The following is a 6,408-nucleotide window of genomic DNA, read 5'->3' as shown; positions in this document are numbered from 1 at the left end:
CTTGCTCCAAGTTCCAAGCTTCCATTGAAGACACTCTCAAGACCTTCATAAGAACTCAAGGTATGTGGTGTTGAACTCATGGGTCCTTCCACCCATAGTGCCTAGACTCTATTCTACTCACTAATTCATGGTTTAAGTTAAGATTCATAAATTAGTCTTGTTCTTTGTAATAATTTCCTGCACATTGAATTTTAAACATGAAAAGTGATTGTTTTGAGCATGTTGTGACTCTAGAACTTGAATCTAAATTTGGAATGGATGTGGAGATTTTCATGTGGTATTGTGGGTGTTAAAAGGTGTTGTTGTAGGTTGTTCACTGGTTTGGCTGCATAATTACTACCCTATTTTCCATGCTCTTTGATTCCATTACATGCCTTCAAGGTGTTTGACAAAATGTCCAACTATGGAGAATTGATGAATCGATGCTTTAAAGCTTGAGTTATGAGATGTATGGCAATCCAGAGATGTGTTGATGACAAACTAAGCTTGTGTATATGTTCATTCCATACGTGAGATTGCATTAGAGCCTAATGGGAATTTCCTATATAAAGTGTTGCATGACCATGCCCGGTCCGGGGGAAAAGAACCGGACAACCATGTGAGAGGTTTATATCTCACCACCTAGGATGCTTGGGGTGTGACCAACATCAACCATGTGAGAGGTTTATATCTCACCACCTAGGATGCTTGGGGTGTGACCAACATCAACCATGTGAGAGGTTTATATCTCACCACCTAGGATGCTTGGGGTGTGACCAACATCAACCATGTGAGGGGTTTATACCTTGCCACCAGGGTGTCCGGGTGTGAACGGCATCCCCCATCCTAAGTTGGGGTTATAGATTGGTTGGATCATGCATACACATATGATATCTACTATTAGTATAGATTTACTTAAACATGTTTTGACTTCACTTTGATCATGCATCCTCATATTGTTATTCATAATGCCTATGAAACTATTTCTTGTATTTCGATTGTGTCCTTGTCTATTGTTGTGTTGCACCCCGCATACTTAGTACATTCCAAGTACTAACGCATATTTTGCCTACATGATGTCACCATGTAGGGACCGGAGCTACTCTTGATCCTTCTCTCCATTCACGTGGCTAGTACGGTGCTTATCCGAGTTTGTTGGTGAGTCCTCAATGATTCGAGGGCTATGTTATGTTTCCTACTCCTATGTTTTGAGACTTTAGCTTGCAATTGTATTTTGACTATGAGGGGAGCCGGTAGTATGTCATGGCCCCCGTCCTATCTATGTATGTAGAGGTGTGCGTTGGACAAGTATTTTGTAAATGAGCTTGACTCTTGTTCTATGATGTCATTTTGAAATGGTTTGCCCTTAGTCCCTATTTCCCGTTAATTAATGTTGATTGTACTTCCGCGACCGATGAAGTGTGATGACAAGTTTGAGAGGCTTGTTTGGGGTTCCTTCGGGTTCCTCATTCGCCATGTCACGTCTAGGCCCTAGGCTTGGGTCGTGACAAGCTTGGTATCAGAGCACTAGGTTGTTAAATCCTCGGAGTCCAACACACCGCGTTGAGTAGAGTCCTAATCATGGTTGTGAAGCGCGCCACGACTATGAATGGGAGGCTACAAAACGTTTTAGGAAAGGTTTCCCTTCTTCATGTTCTATGTCGTGCTTAGAGTGCGATAAGGTGATTCCTCCCTAACGCTTGTTCTTTGGATTGCTAGATCATCATGCCAAACATGAGGGGAAGACGGGCCCGATCACCGGAAGAGCCACCCACCAATGGTGAGCTCCGTGATGCACTCACCATGCTTGCACAAGTGGTAGCTAACCAAGTGCAACAAGGAGCCCAAGCTCCTCGAACTACCACCCCGGGGGAAAGGGTGAGAGATTTCATGAGGATGAACCCTCCGGTCTTCCATGGTTCAAAGGTGGATGAGGACCCGCAAGAGTTCATCGATGAGGTATGCAAAATCTTGACCATTATGGATGTTGGTGCTTGTGAGAAGGCGGAATTGGCGGCCTACCAACTCAAGGGGGTTGCTCAAATTTGGTTTGATCAATGGAAGGGTGAGAAAGGTAATGGCTATGTGGTGTTGTGGGAGGAGTTTAAACTTGCTTTCCTTAATAGGTTCTTCCCTCTTGAGCTTAGGGAGGCAAAGTTGGTGGAGTTCATGAACTTGAAGCAAGGAGCTATGAGTGTGAGGGAGTATGCCCTCAAATTTGTCCAACTCTCCAAGTATGCACCTCACTTGGTGGCCGACTCTAGGTCGAGGATGAACAAATTTGTGATGGGTGTATCCGACTTGGTTAGTGAGGAGTGTCGGTCCGCTATGCTCATTGGAGATATGGATTTGTCTCGGTTGATGACTTATGCCGAGCAAATGGAGGAGGAGAAATTGAGGAAGAGAAGGGGGCACGAGGCCAAGAGGGCCCGATTGGAGAATAGGTTCCCTAAGGGTGCTAGATTTCATCAAGGCCGAGGAAACCCTCATGTCAACCGGGGATTTGCTATCAATGTTCCTAGACCTCAAGGGGGAGGTGAAGTGGGTTCTATGGATGTATGCCCTAAGTGTGGGAGGAAGCATGGTGGTCCTTGCATGAAGGGTTCGGGTGCTTGCTTTGAATGTGGAGAAGTGGGTCATAAGAGGTTTGAATGTCCCAAGATCCGCAACAAGGTCCGAAGTGCTAACACTACTCCTTTGGGTAGAGGTGCTTCTCAAAGTGGTGCCCCAAGGGACAATCGATTTTATGCTTTGCATGGTAGACAAGGTGTTAATGAGACTCCGGATGTGGTGACCGGTATGTTGCAAATCTTTGATCTTGATGTTTATACTTTGATTGATCCGGGTGCCACCCTTTCCTTTGTTACCCCCTTAGTTGCTAGAAAATTTCATGTCGAGTCGGAATTGTTGCATGAGTCATATGAAGTATCCACTCCCATTGGTGTCTCTATTGTTGCTAGAAAAGTGTATAGAAATTGTCCGGTTTGCATATTAAATAAGTTGTTGCCTTGTGATCTTGTTGAGTTGAACATGGTGGATTTTGATGTTATTCTTGGGATGGATTGGTTGCATGCATATTATGCTTCTATTGATTGTAGGACTCGTAAAGTCAAGTTCCGATTTCCTAATGAACCCGTCCTTGAGTGGGAGAGCCGGGATGTTGTGGTGAAGGGGAAATTCATTTCTTGCATTAAAGCCCATAGGTTGATTTCCAAAGGGTGCTTGTACCATATTGTGAGAGTCAATGATGTGGAGTCTAAAGTCCCTCCTATTGAGTCTATTCCGGTTGTTAATGAGTTTCTAGATGTCTTCCCAGAAGACCTTCCCGGTGTCCCTCCCGAAAGGGAGATAGATCTTGGTATAGACCTCCTTCCCGATACTCAACCTATTTCTATCCCCCCTTACCGTATGGCCCCGGCGGAGTTGAAAGAGTTGAAAGAGCAATTAAAAGATTTGTTAGAGAAGGGGTTTATTAGACCTAGTCATTCTCCCTGGGGTGCTCCGGTTTTGTTTGTGAAGAAGAAAGATGGGTCTCTTAGAATGTGTATTGATTATCGACAACTTAATAGGGTCACCGTCAAGAATAGGTATCCTCTTCCAAGGATTGACGATTTATTTGACCAATTGCATGGGGCTAGTCACTTCTCTAAGATTGATCTTCGGTCAGGGTATCATCAAGTGAAGGTGAGGGAGTGTGATATTCTCAAGACGGCCTTTCGTACTAGGTATGGGCACTATGAGTTTGTGGTGATGTCTTTCGGGTTGACTAATGCTCCGGCTCTCTTTATGGATTTGATGAATAGGGTTTTCAAACCCTACCTTGATTCTTTTGTGGTGGTGTTTATAGATGACATCTTGATCTATTCTCGGGGTGAGGAAGAGCACAAGGGTCACTTGAGGGTTGTACTCCAAAGATTGAGGGAAGAGAAGTTGTACGCTAAATATGAAAAGTGTGAGTTTTGGTTGAAGGAAGTTGCTTTCCTAGGCCATGTGGTGTCGGGGGATGGTATTAAGGTGGATCCTAAGAAGACCGATGTTATTAGGAATTGGCCTAGACCTTTGACCCCGTCGGATATAAGGAGTTTCTTGGGTTTAGCGGGTTATTATAGGAGATTTGTGGAAGGGTTTTCTTCTCTTGCTTCTCCTATGACTAAGTTGACTCAAAAGAAGGCTAAATTTGTGTGGTCGGATGAGTGTGAGGAAAGCTTCCAAACTTTGAAAGAAAGGCTTGTGTCCGCTCCTATTTTGTCACTTCCGGATGGGTTAGAAGGTTTTGTTGTTTATTGTGATGCTTCCCGTATTGGTTTGGGTTGTGTGTTGATGCAAAGTGGTAAGGTTATAGCCTATGCTTCTAGGCAACTTAAGGTTCATGAAAAAAATTACCCAACCCATGATCTTGAATTGGCCGCCGTGGTTTTTGCTTTAAAGATTTGGCGTCATTATTTGTATGGGGTGCATGTTGATATCTTCACCGACCATAAGAATCTCCAATATGTGTTCACGCAAAAAGATCTTAACTTGAGACAAAGGAGGTGGTTAGAATTCCTTAAGGATTATGATATGAGTGTTCACTATCATCCGGGGAAAGCTAATGTGGTGGCGGATGCATTGAGTAGAGTGTCCATGGGTAGCTTGGCTCATGTGGAGGAAGGTAGTAAAGAGTTGGCTAAGGAGGTCCATCGGTTGGCCAAATTGGGAGTTAGGTTAGAAGGGGTGGATAGTGGAGGAGTAGTTGTTGTTGATGGTTCAAGGTCTTCCTTGGTTGATGAGGTGATAGTCAAGCAAGATCTTGATCCTTCTTTGGTAGAATTAAAGGCTTCGGTGAGTAGTGGTAAGGTGGAGGTTTTCTCCCAAGGGGGAGATGGTGCCCTTAGGTACCAAGGTAGATTATGTGTTCCTTGTGTGGATGGTGTGAGGGAAAGAATCCTTGATGAGGCTCATAATTCTTTTTATTCTATTCATCCGGGGTCAACAAAGATGTATAGAGACTTGAGGGATGTGTATTGGTGGGGCGGTATGAAGAAGGACATTGCAAAATTTGTTTCGGGTTGCCATAGTTGTCAACAAGTCAAGGCCGAACATCAAAGGCCGGGTGGCCTAACTCAAGACATTGAGATACCTACTTGGAAGTGGGAAGAAATCAACATGGATTTTGTAGTGGGCTTACCCAAGGCTAGAAGAGGCTTTGATTCGGTTTGGGTGGTGGTTGATCGGATGACAAAGTCGGCTCATTTCCTACCGGTTAAAACTACTAACGGGGCTGAAGAGTATGCCAAGTTGTACATTCATGAATTAGTAAGGTTGCATGGGATTCCTTTGTCTATCATCTCGGATCGTGGTGCCCAATTCACTTCTCACTTTTGGAGGTCATTCCAAACGGGTCTTGGTACAAAGGTAAAGCTTAGCACGGCCTTCCACCCTCAAACGGATGGCCAAGCCGAAAGAACAATTCAAACCTTGGAGGATATGCTTAGAGCTTGTGTATTGGAGTTGAAAGGTAGAAATTAAGTCCTAGGTATGTCGGTTCTTATGAGATAATAAGAAGGGTTGGTAAAGTAGCCTATGAGTTGGGGTTGCCCAAGGAGATGAAATTAGTTCATCCGGTATTCCATGTATCGATGTTGAGGAAATGTGTTTGTCACGATGCAGGGGTACCACCTAGATGTAACATTGCACATAGAACCCCGAAGGACTTAATCTAAGCAACTTAGCATATCAAAACATAATATAATAGAAAAGTAAGGAAATTTAAAATAATTTGCAATACAATACAAGGTTTCATAAAACAAAGCAGAGGTCTTTAAAATTGTCTCAAACCACCTAATTCGTGGAAGACTTAGGGACACAACCCATAGGATTGTTCTATCAAAAAAGAAAGACATGAACGGAAAGCATGATCAGGTCCTCGATGCTGTGAGGACTCACCAAAACTTATCTTCTTGATCTACTACAAACCTAGCCACGAGGATGAAAGTCAATATCACCGAACCCTACATTTGAAAAGAATGTAGGAAAAATTATGCGTTAGTATAATAATGTACTAAGTATAATGGCTAGCATAAATCATCAACATATGCATATAAGAGGAATTAGTCAACACAAGATATATACCATAATCATAAGATACAGTAACATAAGTTATAGGCATACGTCATAATAAGACATATGCTATAAGCATTAGAAATAAAAACATAGTCATATTCATAAACAATGCAATCTAGCTTAACATAACCTAAGAGAAACACTTCATAAGCCACCTAAAGGAATGATTGTGCAACACATGGATAAGACCCCATAATCCCACCCATTCTAAGCAAGTCCCTTTAAGTCCTTCATTCATATTTATCATCTTTTGATCTCATTCTTAGCTTATTTCTCATATACAAGGAACATCCACCTTTAGTCACACATATATTGGAAGGGACTTTC

Source organism: Solanum stenotomum, chromosome 2, assembly GCF_019186545.1.
Source record: "Solanum stenotomum isolate F172 chromosome 2, ASM1918654v1, whole genome shotgun sequence".
In the NCBI taxonomy this organism is placed as follows: Eukaryota; Viridiplantae; Streptophyta; class Magnoliopsida; order Solanales; family Solanaceae; genus Solanum; species Solanum stenotomum.
This window is presented reverse-complemented; position numbering follows the sequence as displayed.